Below are 18,543 nucleotides of genomic sequence, written 5' to 3'. Positions count from 1 at the left end.
GGAGCATTAAACAGTCTGAAAAATAGGAGGATCATGAAGCGGTGTTGAAAAACATGAAGATCCTGAAAAAGTGTGAAAAATATGAAGAGCTTCAAAAGGTGTGAAAAATATGAAGAGCTTTAAAATGTGTCAAAAATGAGATGAGCATGAAACGATCTGAAAAATAGGAGGAGCATGAAGCGGTGTTGAAAAACATGAAGCGCCTGAAAAGGTGTGAGAAATATGAAGAGCTTCAAATGGTGTCAAAAATATGAGGAGCATGAAACGGTCTGGAAAATCCGAGTAGCATGAAACGGTGATCAAAAACATGAAGAGCCTGAAAAGGTGTGAAAAATATGAAGAGCTTTAAAAGGTGTCAAAATATGAGGAGCATGAAACGTTCTGAAAAATAGGAGGATCATGAAACGGTGTTCAAAAACATGAAGAGCCTGAAAGGTGTGAAAAATATGAAGAGCCTCAAAAAATGTCAAAAATATAAGGAGTATGAAATGGTCTCAAAAATAGGAGGAGCAAGAAGCGGTGTTGAAAAACATGAAGAGCCTGAAACCAGTGAAAATTATGAAGAGCTTCAAAAATGTGAAAAATATGAAGAGCTTCAAAAGGTGTGAAAAATATGAAGAGCTTCAAAAGTTGTCAAAAATGAGATGTGCATGAAACGGACTGAAATATAGAGGAGCATGAAGTGATGTTGAAAAACATGAAGAGCCTGAAAATGTGTGAAATATAGGAAGTGCTTCAAAAGGTGTCAAAAATATGAGGAGCATGAAACGGTCTGAAAACTAGGAGGAGCATGAAGCGGTGTTGAGAAACATGAAGAGCCTGAAAAGGTGTGAAAAATATGAAGAGATTCAAAAGGTGTCAGAAATATGGGGAGCATGAAATGGTCTGAAAAGTAGGAGGAGCATGAAGTGGTTGTGAAAAACTTCAAGAGCCTGAAAAGGTGTGCAAAATATGAAGAGCTTCAAAAGGTGTGAAATTCATGAGGAGATGAAACGGTCTGACAAAGAGGAGGGTCATGAAGCGGTGTTCAAAAACCTGCAGAGGCTGAAAAGTTGTGAAAAATACGAAGAGCTTCAAAAGGTGTCAAAAATATGAGGAGCATGAAACGGTCTGAAAAAGAGGAGGAGGATGAAGGGGTGTTGAAAAACATGAAGAGCCTGAAAACGTGTGAAAAATATGAAGAGCTTCAAAAATGTGAAAAATATGAAGAGCTTCAAAAGGTGTGAAAAATACGACGAGCTTCAATAGGTGTCAAAAATGAGATGAACATGAAACGGTCTGAAACATAGGAGGAGCATGAAGCGGTTTTGAAAATCATGAAGAGCCTGAAAGGGTGTGAAAAATATGAAGAGCTTCAAAAGTTGTGAAAAATATGAAGAGTTTGAAAAGTTGTCAAAAATATGAGGAGCATGAAACGGTCTGAAAAATAGGAGGAGCATGAAACTGTGTTCAAAAAAATGAAGAGCCTGAAAAGGTGTGAAAAATATGAAGAGCTTCAAAAATGTGAAAAATATGAAGAGCTTCAAAAGGTGTGAAAAATAGGAAGAGCTTCAAAAGGTGTCAAAAATGAGATTACCATGAAACGGTCTGAAAAATAGGAGGAGCATGAAGCGGTGTTCAAAAACATGAAGAGACTGAAAAGGTGGGAAAAATATGAAGACTCTCAAAAAATATCAAAAATATGAGGAGTATGAAACGGTCTGAAAAATAGGAGGAGCATGAAGCGGTGTTGAAAAACATGAAAGCCTGAAAATAAGTGAAAAATATGAAGAGCTTCAAAAATGTGATAAATATGAAGAACTTCAAAAGGTGTGAAAAATATGAAGAGCTTCAAAAGGTGTCATAAATGAGATGAGCATGAAACTGTCTGAAAAATGGGAGGAGCATAAAGCGGTGTTGCAAATCATGAAGAGCCTGAAAAGGTGTGAAAAATATGAAGAGCTTCAAAAGATGTGAAAAACATGAAGAGCTTCAAAAGTTGTCAAAAATGAGATGTGCAAGAAACGGACTGAAATATAGAAGGAGCATGAAGTGATGTTGAAAAACATGAAGAGCCTGAAAATGTGTGAAATATAGGAAGTGCTTCAAAAGGTGTCAAAAATATGAGGAGCATGAAACGGTCTGAAAACTAGGAGGAGCATGAAGCGGTGTTGAGAAACATGAAGAGCCTGAAAAGTTGTGAAAATTATGAGGAGCTTCAAAAGGGGTCAAAAATATGAGGAGCATGAAACGGTCTGAAAATTAGGAGGAACATGAAACGGTGTTCAAAAACATGAAGAGTCTGAAAAAGTGTGAAAAATATGAAGAGCTTGAAAAGATGTGAAATACATGAGGAGCATTAAACGGTCTGAAAAATCAGAGCAGAATTAAAACGGTGTTCAAAAACATGAAGAGCCTGAAAAGCTGTGAAAAATATGAAGCGCTTCAAAAGATGTGAAATACATGAGGAGCATTAAACCGTGTGAAAAATAGGAAGAGCATCAAACGGTGTTCAAAAACATGAAGAGCCTGAAAAGGTGTGAAAAATATGAAGAGCTTCTAAAGGTATCAAAAATATGAGGATCATGAAACGGCCTGAAAAATAGGAGGTGCATGAAGCGGTATTCAAAAACATTAAGAGCCTGAAAAGGTGTGAAAAATATGAAAAGCTTCAAAAGGTGTCAAAAATATGAGGAGCATGAAACGGTCTGAAAAATAGGAGGAGCATGAAGCGGTTTTGAAAAACATGAAGAGCCTGAAAGTTGTGAAAAATATGAAGAGCTTCAAAATGTGTCAAAAATATGAGGAGCATTAAACAGTCTGAAAAATAGGAGGATCATGAAGCGGTGTTGAAAAACATGAAGATCCTGAAAAAGTGTGAAAATATGAAGAGCTTCAAAAGGTGTGAAAAATATGAAGAGCTTTAAAATGTGTCAAAAATGAGATGAGCATGAAACGATCTGAAAAATAAGAGGAGCATGAAGCGGTGTTGAAAAACATGAAGCGCCTGAAAAGGTGTGAGAAATATGAAGAGCTTCAAATGGTGTCAAAAATATGAGGAGCATGAAACGGTCTGGAAAATCCGAGTAGCATGAAACGGTGATCAAAAACATGAAGAGCCTGAAAAGGTGTGAAAAATATGAAGAGCTTTAAAAGGTGTCAAAATATGAGGAGCATGAAACGTTCTGAAAAATAGGAGGATCATGAAACGGTGTTCAAAAACATGAAGAGCCTGAAAGGTGTGAAAAATATGAAGAGCCTCAAAAAATGTCAAAAATATAAGGAGTATGAAATGGTCTCAAAAATAGGAGGAGCAAGAAGCGGTGTTGAAAAACATGAAGAGCCTGAAACCAGTGAAAAATATGAAGAGCTTCAAAAATGTGAAAAAAATGAAGAGCTTCAAAAGGTGTGAAAAATATGAAGAGCTTCAAAAGTTGTCAAAAATGAGATGTGCATGAAACGGACTGAAATATAGAAGGAGCATGAAGTGATGTTGAAAAACATGAAGAGCCTGAAAATGTGTGAAATATATGAAGAGCTTCAAAACGTGTCAAAAATATGAGGAGCATGAAACGGTCTGGAAAATCCGAGTAGCATGAAACGGTGATCAAAAACATGAAGAGCCTGAAAAGGTGTGAAAAATATGAAGAGCTTTAAAAGGTGTCAAAATATGAGGAGCATGAAACGTTCTGAAAAATAGGAGGATCATGAAACGGTGTTCAAAAACATGAAGAGCCTGAAAGGTGTGAAAAATATGAAGAGCCTCAAAAAATGTCAAAAATATAAGGAGTATGAAATGGTCTCAAAAATAGGAGGAGCAAGAAGCGGTGTTGAAAAACATGAAGAGCCTGAAACCAGTGAAAAATATGAAGAGCTTCAAAAATGTGAAAAAAATGAAGAGCTTCAAAAGGTGTGAAAAATATGAAGAGCTTCAAAAGTTGTCAAAAATGAGATGTGCATGAAACGGACTGAAATATAGAAGGAGCATGAAGTGATGTTGAAAAACATGAAGAGCCTGAAAATGTGTGAAATATAGGAAGTGCTTCAAAAGGTGTCAAAAATATGAGGAGCATGAAAAGGTCTGAAAACTAGGAGGAGCATGAAGCGGTGTTGAGAAACATGAAGAGCCTGAAAAGGTGTGAAAAATATGAAGAGATTCAAAAGGTGTCAGAAATATGGGGAGCATGAAATGGTTGTGAAAAACTTCAAGAGCCTGAAAAGGTGTGCAAAATATGAAGAGCTTCAAAAGGTGTGAAATTCATGAGGAGATGAAAGGGTCTGACAAAGAGGAAGGTCATGAAGCGGTGTTCAAAAAACTGCAGAGGCTGAAAAGGTGTGAAAAATACGAAGAGCTTCAAAAGGTGTCAAAAATATGAGGAGCATGAAACGGTCTGAAAAAGAGGAGGAGGATGAAGGGGTGTTGAAAAACATGAAGAGCCTGAAAACGTGAGAAAAATATGAAGAGCTTCAAAAATGTGAAAAATATGAAGAGCTTCAAAAGGTGTGAAAAATACGACGAGCTTCAATAGGTGTCAAAAATGAGATGAACATGAAACGGTCTGAAACATAGGAGGAGCATGAAGCGGTTTTGAAAATCATGAAGAGCCTGAAAGGGTGTGAAAAATATGAAGAGCTTCAAAAGTTGTGAAAAATATGAAGATTTGAAAAGTTGTCAAAAATATGAGGAGCATGAAACGGTCTGAAAAATAGGAGGAGCATGAAACTGTGTTCAAAAACATGAAGAGTCTGAAAATGTGTGAAAAATATGAAGAGCTTCCAAAAAGTGAAAAATATGAAGAGCTTCAAAAGGTGTGAAAAATAGGAAGAGCTTCAAAAGGTGTCAAAAATGAGATTACCATGAAACGGTCTGAAAAATAGGAGGAGCATGAAGCGGTGTTCAAAAACATGAAGAGACTGAAAAGGTGTGAAAAATATGAAGACTCTCAAAAAATATCAAAAATATGAGGAGTATGAAACGGTCTGAAAAATAGGAGGAGCATGAAGCGGTGTTGAAAAACATGAAAGCCTGAAAATAAGTGAAAAATATGAAGAGCTTCAAAAATGTGAAAAATATGAAGAACTTCAAAAGGTGTGAAAAATATGAAGAGCTTCAAAAGGTGTCATAAATGAGATGAGCATGAAACTGTCTGAAAAATGGGAGGAGCATAAAGCGGTGTTGCAAATCATGAAGAGCCTGAAAAGGTGTGAAAAATATGAAGAGCTTCAAAAGATGTGAAAAACATGAAGAGCTTCAAAAGGTGTCAAAATGAGATGAGCATGAAATGGTCTGAACAATAGGAGGAGGATGAAGCGGTGTTGAAAAACATGAAGAGCCTGAAAAGGTGTGAAAAATATGAAGAGCTTCAAAAGATGTGAAAAACATGAAGAGCTTCAAAAGGTGTGAAAATAGGAGGAGCATGAAGGGGTGTTCAAAAACATGATAAGCCTGAAAAGGTGTAAAAAACATGAAGAGTTTCAAAAGGTGTCAAAAATGAGATGAGCATGAAACGGTCTGAAAAATAGGAGGATCATGAAGCGGTGTTCAAAAAGATGAAGAGCCTGAAAAGGTGTGAAAAACATGAAGAGTTTCAAAAGGTGTCAAAAATATGAGGAGCATGAAACGGTCTGACAAAGAGGAGGAGCATAAAGTGGTATTTAAAAACATGAAGGGCCTGAAAAGGTGTGAACAGTATGAAGAGCTTCAAAAGGTGTCAAAAATGATATGAGCATGAAACGGTCTGAAAAATAGGAGGAGCATGAAGCGGTGTTCAAAAACGTAAAGAGCCTGAAAAGGTGTGAAAAATATGAAGAGCTTCAAAAGGTGTGAAAAATGAGAGGATCATGAAACGGTCTGAAAAATAGGAGGAGCATGAAGCGGTGTTCAAAAACATGAAGAGCTGAAAAGGTGTGAAAAATAGGAAGAGCTTCAAAAGGTGTGAAAAATGAGAGGATCATGAAACGGTCTGAAAAATAGGAGGAGCATGAAGCGGTGTTCAAAAACATGAAGAGCCTGAAAAGGTATGAAAAATATGAAGAGCTTCAAAAAGTGTCAAAAATATGAGGAGCATGAAACGGTCTCAAAAAGAGGAGGAGCATGAAGCGGTGTTGAAAAACATGAAGAGCCTGAAAAGGTGTGAAAAATATGAAGAGCTTCCAAAATTGTCAAAAATATGAGGAGCATGAAACGGTTTGAAAAATAGGAGGAGCCTGAAACAGTCGGAAAAAAATGAGGACATTGAAACGGTGTTGAAAAACATGAAGAGCCTGAAAAGCGGTGAAAAATATGAAGAGCTTAAAACGGTGTCAATTATAGGAGGAACATGAAACAGTGTTCAAATCATGAAGAGCCTGAAAAGGTGTGAAAAATATGAAGAGCTTCAAAAGGTCCCAAAAATATGTGGAGCAGGAAACGGTCTAAAAAATAGGAGGAGCATGAAGCAGTGTTCAAAAACATGAAGAGCCTGAAAAGCGGTGAAAAATATGAAGAGCTTCAAAAGGTTTCAAAAAGATGAGGAACATGAAACGGTGTTGAAAAACATGAAGACCCTGAAAAGGTGTGAAAAGTATGAGGAGCTTGAAAAAGTGTCAAAAATATGAGGAGCATGAAACGGTCAGAAAAATAGGAGGAGCATGAAGCGGTGTTGAAAAACATGAAGAGCCTGAAAAGGTGTGAAAAATATGAAGAGCTTCAAAAGGTGTCAAAAAAAAGAGGAGCATGAAACTGTCTGAAAAATAGGAACAGCATGAAACGGTGGTAAAAAACATGAAGAGCATGAAAAGGTGTGAAAAATATGAAGAGCTTCAAAAGGTGTCAAAAATATGAGGAGCATGCAACTGTCTGAAAAATAGGAGGAGCATTAAACAGTGTTTAAACATGAAGAGCCTGAAAAGGTGTGAAATATATCAAGAGTTCAAAAGGTGTCAAAAATATGAGGAGCATGAAACGGTGTTCAAAATCATGAAAAGCCTGAAAAGGTGAAAAATATGAAGAGCTTCAAAAGGTGTCAAATATATGAGGAGCATGAAACGGTGTTGAAAAACATGAGGAGCATTAAAAGTGTGAAAAATATAAACAGCTTCAAAAGCTGTCAAAAATATGAGGAGCAAGAAACGGTCTGGAAAAGAGGAGGAGCATGAAACGGTGTTGAAAAACATGAAGAGAATGAAAAGGTGTGAAAAATATGAAGAGCTTCAAAAGGTGCCAAAAATATGAGGAGCATGAAACGGTCTTAAAAATAGGAGAAGCATGAGACGGTGTAAAAACAGGAAGAACCTGAAAACGTTGGAAACATATGAAGAGCTTCAAAGGTGTCAAAAATATGAGGAACATGAAACTGTCAGAAAAATATGAGGACCATGAAACGGTCTAAAAAATAGGACGAGCATGAAACGGTGTTGAAAAACATGAAGAGCTTCAAAAGGTGTCAAAAATATGAGGAGCCTGAAACCATCTGAAAAATAGGAGGAGCATGAAACGGTGTTGAAAATCATGAAGAGCCTGAAAAGCTGTGAGCAATAAGAAGAGCTTCAGAAGGTGTCAATAATATGAGGAGCATGAAAGGGTCTGGAAAAGAGGAGGAGCATGAAACGGTGTTGAAAAACATGAAGAGCCTGAAAACGTGTGAAAAATATGAAGAGCTTCAAACGGTGTCAAAAATATGAGGAGCATGAAACAGTCTGAAAAATAGGAGGAGAATGAAGCCGTGTTGAAAAACTAGAAGAGCCTGAAAATGTGTGAAAAATATGAAGAGCTTCAAAAGGTGTGAAAATTATGAGTAGCATGAAACGGTCTGAAAAATAGGAGGAGCATGAAACGGTCTAAAAAATACGAGGAACATGAGACGGCGTTGAAAATCAGGAAGAGCATGAAAGGGTGTGAAAAACATGAAGAGCTGCAAAAGGTGTCAAAAATATGAGGAGCATGAAACGGTCAAAAAATAGGAGGAACATGAGACGGCGTTGAAATCAGGAAGAGCATGAAAAGAGTGAAATATATGAAGAGCTTCAAAAGGTGTCAAAAATATGAGCAACATGAAACGGTCTGAAAAAGAGGAGGAGCATGAAGCGGTGTTGAAAAATATGAAGAGCCTGAAAAGGTGTTAACAATATTAGGAGCCTGAAACAGTCTGAAAAATAGGAGGCGCATGAAGCAGTGTTGAAAAACTTGAAAAGCCTGAAAAGGTGTGAAAAACATGAAGAGCTTCAAGAAGTGTCAAAAATATGAGGAGCATGAAACGGCCTGAAAAATAGGAGGAGCATGAAGCGGTGTTCAAAAATATGAAGAGTCTGAAAAGGTGGGGAAATTATGAGGTGCATGATACGGTCTGAAAAATAGGTGGAGCATGAAGCGGTGTTGAAAAACTTGAAAAGCCTGAAAAGGTGTGAAAAACATGAAGAGCCTGAAAAGAGTGAAATATATGAAGAGCTTCAAAAGGTGTCAAAAATGATATGAGCATGAAACGGTCTGAAAAATAGGAGGAGCATGAAGCGGTGTTCAAAAACGTAAAGAGCCTGAAAAGGTGTGAAAAATATGAAGAGCTTCAAAAGGTGTGAAAAACGAGAGGATCATGAAACGGTCTGAAAAATAGGAGGAGCATGAAGCGGTGTTCAAAAACATGAAGAGCTGAAAAGGTGTGAAAAATAGGAAGAGCTTCAAAAGGTGTGAAAAATGAGAGGATCATGAAACGGTCTGAAAAATAGGAGGAGCATGAAGCGGTGTTCAAAAACATGAAGAGCCTGAAAAGGTATGAAAAATATGAAGAGCTTCAAAAAGTGTCAAAAATATGAGGAGCATGAAACGGTCTCAAAAAGAGGAGGAGCATGAAGCGGTGTTGAAAAACATGAAGAGCCTGAAAAGGTGTGAAAAATATGAAGAGCTTCCAAAATTGTCAAAAATATGAGGAGCATGAAACGGTTTGAAAAATAGGAGGAGCCTGAAACAGTCGGAAAAAAATGAGGACATTGAAACGGTGTTGAAAAACATGAAGAGCCTGAAAAGCGGTGAAAAATATGAAGAGCTTAAAACGGTGTCAATTATAGGAGGAACATGAAACAGTGTTCAAATCATGAAGAGCCTGAAAAGGTGTGAAAAATATGAAGAGCTTCAAAAGGTCCCAAAAATATGTGGAGCAGGAAACGGTCTAAAAAATAGGAGGAGCATGAAGCAGTGTTCAAAAACATGAAGAGCCTGAAAAGCGGTGAAAAATATGAAGAGCTTCAAAAGGTTTCAAAAAGATGAGGAACATGAAACGGTGTTGAAAAACATGAAGACCCTGAAAAGGTGTGAAAAGTATGAGGAGCTTGAAAAAGTGTCAAAAATATGAGGAGCATGAAACGGTCAGAAAAATAGGAGGAGCATGAAGCGGTGTTGAAAAACATGAAGAGCCTGAAAAGGTGTGAAAAATATGAAGAGCTTCAAAAGGTGTCAAAAAAAAGAGGAGCATGAAACTGTCTGAAAAATAGGAACAGCATGAAACGGTGGTAAAAAACATGAAGAGCATGAAAAGGTGTGAAAAATATGAAGAGCTTCAAAAGGTGTCAAAAATATGAGGAGCATGCAACTGTCTGAAAAATAGGAGGAGCATTAAACAGTGTTTAAACATGAAGAGCCTGAAAAGGTGTGAAATATATCAAGAGTTCAAAAGGTGTCAAAAATATGAGGAGCATGAAACGGTGTTCAAAATCATGAAAAGCCTGAAAAGGTGAAAAATATGAAGAGCTTCAAAAGGTGTCAAATATATGAGGAGCATGAAACGGTGTTGAAAAACATGAGGAGCATTAAAAGTGTGAAAAATATAAACAGCTTCAAAAGCTGTCAAAAATATGAGGAGCAAGAAACGGTCTGGAAAAGAGGAGGAGCATGAAACGGTGTTGAAAAACATGAAGAGAATGAAAAGGTGTGAAAAATATGAAGAGCTTCAAAAGGTGCCAAAAATATGAGGAGCATGAAACGGTCTTAAAAATAGGAGAAGCATGAGACGGTGTAAAAACAGGAAGAACCTGAAAACGTTGGAAACATATGAAGAGCTTCAAAGGTGTCAAAAATATGAGGAACATGAAACTGTCAGAAAAATATGAGGACCATGAAACGGTCTAAAAAATAGGACGAGCATGAAACGGTGTTGAAAAACATGAAGAGCTTCAAAAGGTGTCAAAAATATGAGGAGCCTGAAACCATCTGAAAAATAGGAGGAGCATGAAACGGTGTTGAAAATCATGAAGAGCCTGAAAAGCTGTGAGCAATAAGAAGAGCTTCAGAAGGTGTCAATAATATGAGGAGCATGAAAGGGTCTGGAAAAGAGGAGGAGCATGAAACGGTGTTGAAAAACATGAAGAGCCTGAAAACGTGTGAAAAATATGAAGAGCTTCAAACGGTGTCAAAAATATGAGGAGCATGAAACAGTCTGAAAAATAGGAGGAGAATGAAGCCGTGTTGAAAAACTAGAAGAGCCTGAAAATGTGTGAAAAATATGAAGAGCTTCAAAAGGTGTGAAAATTATGAGTAGCATGAAACGGTCTGAAAAATAGGAGGAGCATGAAACGGTCTAAAAAATACGAGGAACATGAGACGGCGTTGAAAATCAGGAAGAGCATGAAAGGGTGTGAAAAACATGAAGAGCTGCAAAAGGTGTCAAAAATATGAGGAGCATGAAACGGTCAAAAAATAGGAGGAACATGAGACGGCGTTGAAATCAGGAAGAGCATGAAAAGAGTGAAATATATGAAGAGCTTCAAAAGGTGTCAAAAATATGAGCAACATGAAACGGTCTGAAAAAGAGGAGGAGCATGAAGCGGTGTTGAAAAATATGAAGAGCCTGAAAAGGTGTTAACAATATTAGGAGCCTGAAACAGTCTGAAAAATAGGAGGCGCATGAAGCAGTGTTGAAAAACTTGAAAAGCCTGAAAAGGTGTGAAAAACATGAAGAGCTTCAAGAAGTGTCAAAAATATGAGGAGCATGAAACGGCCTGAAAAATAGGAGGAGCATGAAGCGGTGTTCAAAAATATGAAGAGTCTGAAAAGGTGGGGAAATTATGAGGTGCATGATACGGTCTGAAAAATAGGTGGAGCATGAAGCGGTGTTGAAAAACTTGAAAAGCCTGAAAAGGTGTGAAAAACATGAAGAGCCTGAAAAGAGTGAAATATATGAAGAGCTTCAAAAGGTGTCAAAAATATGAGGAGCATGAAACGGTCTGAAAAATAGGAGGAGCATGAAGAGGTGTTCAAAAACATGAAGAGCATGAAAAGGTGTGAAACATATGAAGAGTTTCAAAATTTGTCAAAAATATGAGGAGCATGAAACGGTCTGAAATATAGAGGGAACATGAGGCGGTGTTGAAATACTTGAAGAGGCTGAAAAGGTGTGAATAATATGAAGAGCCTGAAAAGAGTGAAATATATGAAGAGCTTCAAAAGGTCTCAAAAATATGAGGAACATGAAAAGGTCTGAAAAATAGGAGGAGCATGAGGGGGGTTTGAAAAACATGAAGAGCCTGAAAAGTTGTGTAATATATGAAGAGCTTCAAAAGGTGTCAAAAATATGAGGAGCATGAAACGGTCTGAACAATAGGAGCAGCATGAAGCAATGTTGAAAAACATGAAGAGACTGAAAATGTGTGAAAAATATGAGGAGCATGAAACGGCCTGAAAAATAGGAAGAGCATGTATCCGTGTTGAAAACTTGAAGAGCCTGAAAAGGTATGAAAATTATGAAGCGCCTGAAAAGGTGGGAAAAATATGAGGAGCATGAAACGGTCTGAAGAATAGGAGGAGCATCAAACGGTGTTCAAAAACATGAAGAGCATGAAAAGCTGTGAAAAATATGAAGAGCTTCAAAATTTGTCAAAAATATGAGGAGCATGAAACGGTCTGAAAAATAGAGGGAACATGAAGTGGTGTTGAAATACTTGAAGAGCCTGAAAAGGTGTGAAAAATATGAAGAGCCTGAAAAGAGTGAAATATATGAAGAGCTTCAAAAGGTGTCAAAAATATGAGGAGCATGAAACGGTCTGAAAAATAGGAGGAGCATGAAACGGTGTTGAAAAACATGAAGAGCCTGAAAAGAGTGAAATATATGAAGAGCTTCAAAAGGTGTCAAAAATATGAGGAACATGAAACGGTCTGAAAAACAGGAGGAGCATGAAGCGGGGTTGAAAAACATGAAGAGCCTGAAAAGCTGTGTAATATATGAAGAGCTTCAAAAGATGTGAAAAATATGAGGAGAATGATACGGGCTGAAAAGAAGGAGGAGCATGAAGCGGTGTTGAAAAACATGAACAAACTGAAACGGTGTGAAATACATGAAGAGCTTCAAAAGGTGTCAAAAATATGAGGAGCATGAAACGGCCAGAAAAATAGGAGGAGCATGAAGCGGTGTTCAGAAATATGAAGCGCCTGAAAAGGTGGGAAAAATATGAGGAGCATGATACGGTCTGAAAAATAGGTGGAGCATGAAGCGGTGTTCACAGGAAGAGCCTGAAAAGGTGTGAAAAATATGAAGAGCTTAAAAAAGTGTCAAAAATATGAGGAGCATGAAACGGTGTTGAAAAACATGAAGAGTCTGAAAAGGTGTGAAAAATATTAAGAGCTTCAAAAATTGTCAAATATATGAGGAGCATGAAACGATCTGAAAAATAGGTGGGTCATGAAGCGGTGTTGAAAAACTTGAAGAGCCTGAAAAGGTGTGAAAAATATGAAGAGCCTGAAAAGAGTGAAATATATGAAGAGCTTCAAAAGGTGTCAAAAATATGAGGAGCATGAAACGATCTGAAAAATAGGTGGGTCATGAAGCGGTGTTGAAAAACTTGAAGAGCCTGAAAAGGTGTTAAAAATATTAGGAGCATGAAACGGTCTGAAAAATAGGTGGAGCATGAAGCGGTGCTGAAAAACATGACGAGACTGAAAAAGTGTGAAATATATGAAGAGCTTCAAAAGGTGTTAAAATTTGAGGAGCATGATACGGTCTGAAAGATAGGAGGATCATGAAGCGGTGTTGAAAAACATGAAGAGCCTGAAAAGGTGTTAAAAATATTAGGAGCATGAAACGGTTTGAAAAATAGGTGGAGCATGAAGTGGTGTTGAAAAACTTGAAGAGCCTGAAAAGGTGTTAGCAATATTAGGAGCCTGAAACGGTCTGAAAAATAGGAGGCGCATAAAGCGGTGTTGAAAAACTTGAAAAGCCTGAAAGGTGTGAAAAACATGAAGAGCTTCAAAAAGTGTCAAAAATATGAGGAGCATGAAACGGTCTGAAAAATAGGAGGAGCATGAAACGGTGTTGAAAAACATGAAGAGCCTGAAAAGAGAGAAATATATGAAGAGCTTCAAAAGTGTCAAAAATATGAGGAACATGAATCGGTCTGAAAAATAGGAGGAGCATGAAGCGGGGTTGAAAAACATGAAGAGCCTGAAAAGTTGTGTAATATATGAAGAGCTTCAAAAGATGTGAAAAATATGAGGAGAATGATACGGGCAGAAAAGAAGGAGGAGCATGAAGCGGTGTTGAAAAACATGAACAGCCTGAAAAGTTGTGAAAAACATGAAGAGCTTCAAAAGGTGTCAAAAATATGAGGAGCATGAAACGGCAAGAAAAATAGGAGGAGCATGAAGCGGTGTTCAGAAATATGAAGCGCCTGAAAAGGTGGGAAAAATATGAGGAGCATGAAACGGTTTGAAAAATAGGTGGAGCATGAAGTGGTGTTGAAAAACTTGAAGACCTGAAAAGGTGTTAACAATATTCGGAGCCTGAAACGGTCTGAAAAATAGGAGGCGCATAAAGCGGTGTTGAAAATCTTGAAAAGCCTGAAAAGGTGTGAAAAACATGAAGAGCTTCAAGAAGTGTCAAAAATATGAGGAGCATGAAACGGTCTGAAAAATAGGAGGAGCATGAAACGGTGTTGAAAAACATGAAGAGCCTGAAAAGAGTGAAATATATGAAGAGCTTCAAAAGGTGTCAAAAATATGAGGAGCATGAAACGGCCAGAAAAATAGGAGGAGCATGAAGCGGTGTTCAGAAATATGAAGCGCCTGAAAAGGTGGGAAAAATATGAAGAGCATGATACGGTCTGAAAAATAGGTGGAAAATGAAGCGGTGTTCACATGAAGAGCCTGAAAAGGTGTGAAAAATATGAAGAGCTTAAAAAAGTGGCAAAAATATGAGGAGCATTAAACGGTGTTGAAAAACATGAAGAGCCTGAAAAGAGTGAAATAAATGAAGAGCTTCAAAAGGTGTCAAAAATATGAGGAGCATGAAACGGTCTGAAAAATAGGTGGAGCATGAAGGGTGATGAAAAACATGAAGAGCCTGAAAAAGTGTGAAATACATGAAGAGCTTCAAAGGTGTTAAAATTTGAGGAGCATGATACGGTCTGAAAAATAGGAGGAGCATGAAGCGGTGTTGAAAAACATGAAGAGTCTGAAAAGGTGTGAAAAATATGAAGAGCTTCAAAAAGTGTCAAAAATATGAGGAGCATGAAACGGTCTGAAAAAGAGGAGGAGCAAGAAGCGGTGTTGAAAAACCTGAAGAGCCTGAAAAGGTGTGAAATATATGAAGAGCTTAAAAAGGCGTGAAATGTCTAAGGATCCTGAAACGCTCTGAAAAACAGGAGGAGAATGAAGCGGTGTTGAAAAATATGAAGAGCCTGAAAAGTTGTGAAATATATGAAGAGCTTCAAAAGGTGTCAAAAATTTTAGGAGCATGAAACTGTCTGAAAAATTGGAGGAGCATGAAGCGGTGTTGAAAAATATGAAGAGCCTGAAAAGGTGTGAAATATATGAAGAGCTTAAAAATGCGGGAAATATATGAGGAACCTGAAACGCTCTGAGAAACAGGAGGAGAATGAATCGGTGTTGAAAAATATGAAGAGCCTGAAAAGGTGTGAAATATATGACGAGCTTAAAAAGGCGTGAAATATATGAGGAACCTGAAACGCTCTGAGAAACAGTAGGAGAATGAAGCGGTGTTGAAGAATATGAAGAGCCTGAAAAGGTGTTAACAATATTAGGAGCCTGAATCGGTCTGAAAAATAGGAGGCGCATAAAGCAGTGTTGAAAAACTTGAAAAGCCTGAAAACGTGTGAAAAACATGAAGAGCTGCAAGAAGTGTCAAAAATATGAGGAGCATGAAACGGTCTGAAAAATAGGAGGAGCATGAAATGGTGTTCAAAAACATGAAGAGCTTGAAAAGCTGTGAAAAATATGAAGAGCTTCAAAAGGTGTCAAAAATATGAGGAGCATGAAGCGATCTGAAAAATAGGAGGAGTATGAAACGGTGTTGAAAACATGAAGAGCCTGTAAATGTGTGAAAAATATGAACCGCTTCAGAAGGTGTGAAAAATATGAGGAGCATGAAACGGTCTGAAAAACAAGAGGAGCATGAAGCGGGGTTGAAAAACATGAAGAGCCTGAAAAGGTGTGAAAAATATGAAGAGCTTCAAAAAGTGTCAAAAATATGAGAAGCATGAAAAAGTCTGAAAAATAGGAGGAGCATGAAACGGTGTTGAAAAACATGAAGAGCCTGAAAAGGTGTGAAAAATATGAAGAGCTTCAAAAGGTGTCAAAAAAATGAGGAGCATGACAGTCTGAAAAATAGGAGGAGCATGAAGCGGTGTTGAAAAACATGAAGAGCCTGAAAAGGTGTGAAAATTATGAAGAGCTTCAAAAGGTGTCAAAAATTTGAAGAGAATGAAACAGTCTGATAAATAGGAGCAGCATGAAGCAGTGTTGAAAAACATGAAGAGCCTGAAAAGGTGTTAAAAATATTAGGAGCATGAAACGGTCTTAAAAATAGGTGGAGCATGAAGCGGTTGTGAAAAACATGAAGAGCCTGAAAAGGTGTGAAATATATGAAGAGCTTCAAAACGTGTAAAAAATATGAGGAGCATGAAACGGTATTCAAAAACATGAAGAGGCTGAAAAGATGTGAAAAATATGAAGAGCTACAAAAGGTGTCAAAAAGATGAGGAGCATGAAACGGTCTGAAAAATAGGAGGAGCATCAAATGGTATTGAAGAACATGAAGATCCTGAAAAGTTGTGAAAAATATGAAGAGCGTCAAAAGGTGTCAAAATTATGAGGAGCATGAAACGGTCTGAAAAATAGGAGGAGCAAGAAGCGGTGTTGAAAAACCTGAAGAGCCTGAAAAGGTGTGAAATATATGAAGAGCTTAAAAAGGCGTGAAATATATAAGGATCCTGAAACGCTCTGAAAAACAGGAGGAGAATGAAGCGGTGTTGAAAAATATGAAGAGCCTGAAAAGTTGTGAAATATATGAAGAGCTTCAAAAGGTGTCAAAAATTTTAAGAGCATGAAACGGTCTGAAAAATTGGAGGAGCATGAAGCGGTGTTGAAAAATATGAAGAGCCTGAAAAGGTGTGAAATATATGAAGAGCTTAAAAAGGCGGGAAATATATGAGGAACCTGAAACGCTCTGAGAAACAGGAGGAGAATGAATCGGTGTTGAAAAATATGAATAGCCTGAAAAGGTGTGAAATATATGACGAGCTTAAAAAGGCGTGAAATATATGAGGAACCTGAAACGCTCTGAGAAACAGTAGGAGAATGAAGCGGTGTTGAAGAATATGAAGAGCCTGAAAAGGTGTTAACAATATTAGGAGCCTGAAACGGTCTGAAAAATAGGAGGCGCATAAAGCAGTGTTGAAAAACTTGAAAAGCCAGAAAAGGTGTGAAAAACATGAAGAGCTTCAAGAAGTGTCAAAAATATGAGGAGCATGAAACGGTCTGAAAAATAGGAGGAGCATGAAACGGTGTTGAAAAACATGAAGAGCCTGAAAAGAGTGAAATATATGAAGAGCTTCAAAAGGTGTCAAAAATATGAGCAACATGAAACGGTCTGAAAAAGAGGAGGAGCATGAAGCGGGGTTGAAAAACATGAAGAGCCTGAAAAGCTGTGTAATATATGAAGAGCTTCAAAAGATGTGAAAAATATGAGGAGAATGATACGGGCTGAAAAGAAGGAGGAGCATGAAGCGGTGTTGAAAAACATGAACAAACTGAAACGGTGTGAAATACATGAAGAGCTTCAAAAGGTGTCAAAAATATGAGGAGCATGAAACGGCCAGAAAAATAGGAGGAGCATGAAGCGGTGTTCAGAAATATGAAGCGCCTGAAAAGATGGGAAAAATATGAGGAGCATGATACGGTCTGAAAAATAGGTGGAGCATGAAGCGGTGTTCACAGGAAGAGCCTGAAAAGGTGTGAAAAATATGAAGAGCTTAAAAAAGTGTCAAAAATATGAGGAGCATGAAACGGTGTTGAAAAACATGAAGAGGCTGAAAAGAGTGAAATAAATGAAGAGCTTCAAAAGGTGTCAAAAATATGAGGAGGATGAAACGGTCTGAAAAATAGGTGGAGCATGAAGGGTGATGAAAAACATGAAGAGCCTGAAAAAGTGTGAAATACATGAAGAGCTTCAAAGGTGTTAAAATTTGAGGAGCATGAAACGGTCTGAAAAATAGGAGGAGCATGAAGCGGTGTTGAAAAACATGAAGAGTCTGAAAAGGTGTGAAAAATATGAAGAGCTTCAAAAAGTGTCAAAAATATGAGGAGCATGAAACGGTCTGAAAATAGGAGGAGCATGAAGAGGTGTTCAAAAACATGAAGAGCCTGAAAAGGTGTGAAACATATGAAGAGTTTCAAAATTTGTCAAAAATATGAGGAGCATGAAACGGTCTGAAAAATAGAGGGAACATGAAGTGGTGTTGAAATACTTGAAGAGCCTGAAAAGGTGTGAAAAATATGAAGAGCCTGAAAAGAGTGAAATATATGAAGAGCTTCAAAAGGTGTCAAAAATATGAGGAGCATGAAACGATCTGAAAAATAGGTGGGTCATGAAGCGGTGTTGAAAAACTTGAAGAGCCTGAAAAGGTGTTAAAAATATTAGGAGCATGAAACGGTCTGAAAAATAGGTGGAGCATGAAGCGGTGCTGAAAAACATGACGAGACTGAAAAAGTGTGAAATATATGAAGAGCTTCAAAAGGTGTTAAAATTTGAGGAGCATGATACGGTCTGAAAGATAGGAGGATCATGAAGCGGTGTTGAAAAACATGAAGAGCCTGAAAAGGTGTTAAAAATATTAGGAGCATGAAACGGTTTGAAAAATAGGTGGAGCATGAAGTGGTGTTGAAAAACTTGAAGAGCCTGAAAAGGTGTTAGCAATATTAGGAGCCTGAAACGGTCTGAAAAATAGGAGGCGCATAAAGCGGTGTTGAAAAACTTGAAAAGCCTGAAAAGGTGTGAAAAACATGAAGAGCTTCAAAAAGTGTCAAAAATATGAGGAGCATGAAACGGTCTGAAAAATAGGAGGAGCATGAAACGGTGTTGAAAAACATGAAGAGCCTGAAAAGAGAGAAATATATGAAGAGCTTCAAAAGTGTCAAAAATATGAGGAACATGAATCGGTCTGAAAAATAGGAGGAGCATGAAGCGGGGTTGAAAAACATGAAGAGCCTGAAAAGTTGTGTAATATATGAAGAGCTTCAAAAGATGTGAAAAATATGAGGAGAATGATACGGGCAGAAAAGAAGGAGGAGCATGAAGCGGTGTTGAAAAA

The sequence above is a fragment of the Dama dama genome, chromosome 22, assembly GCF_033118175.1.
Source record: "Dama dama isolate Ldn47 chromosome 22, ASM3311817v1, whole genome shotgun sequence".
Lineage (NCBI taxonomy): Eukaryota > Metazoa > Chordata > Mammalia > Artiodactyla > Cervidae > Dama > Dama dama.
The sequence above is the reverse complement of the archived record's forward strand: the minus strand, read 5'-3'. Positions refer to the sequence as shown.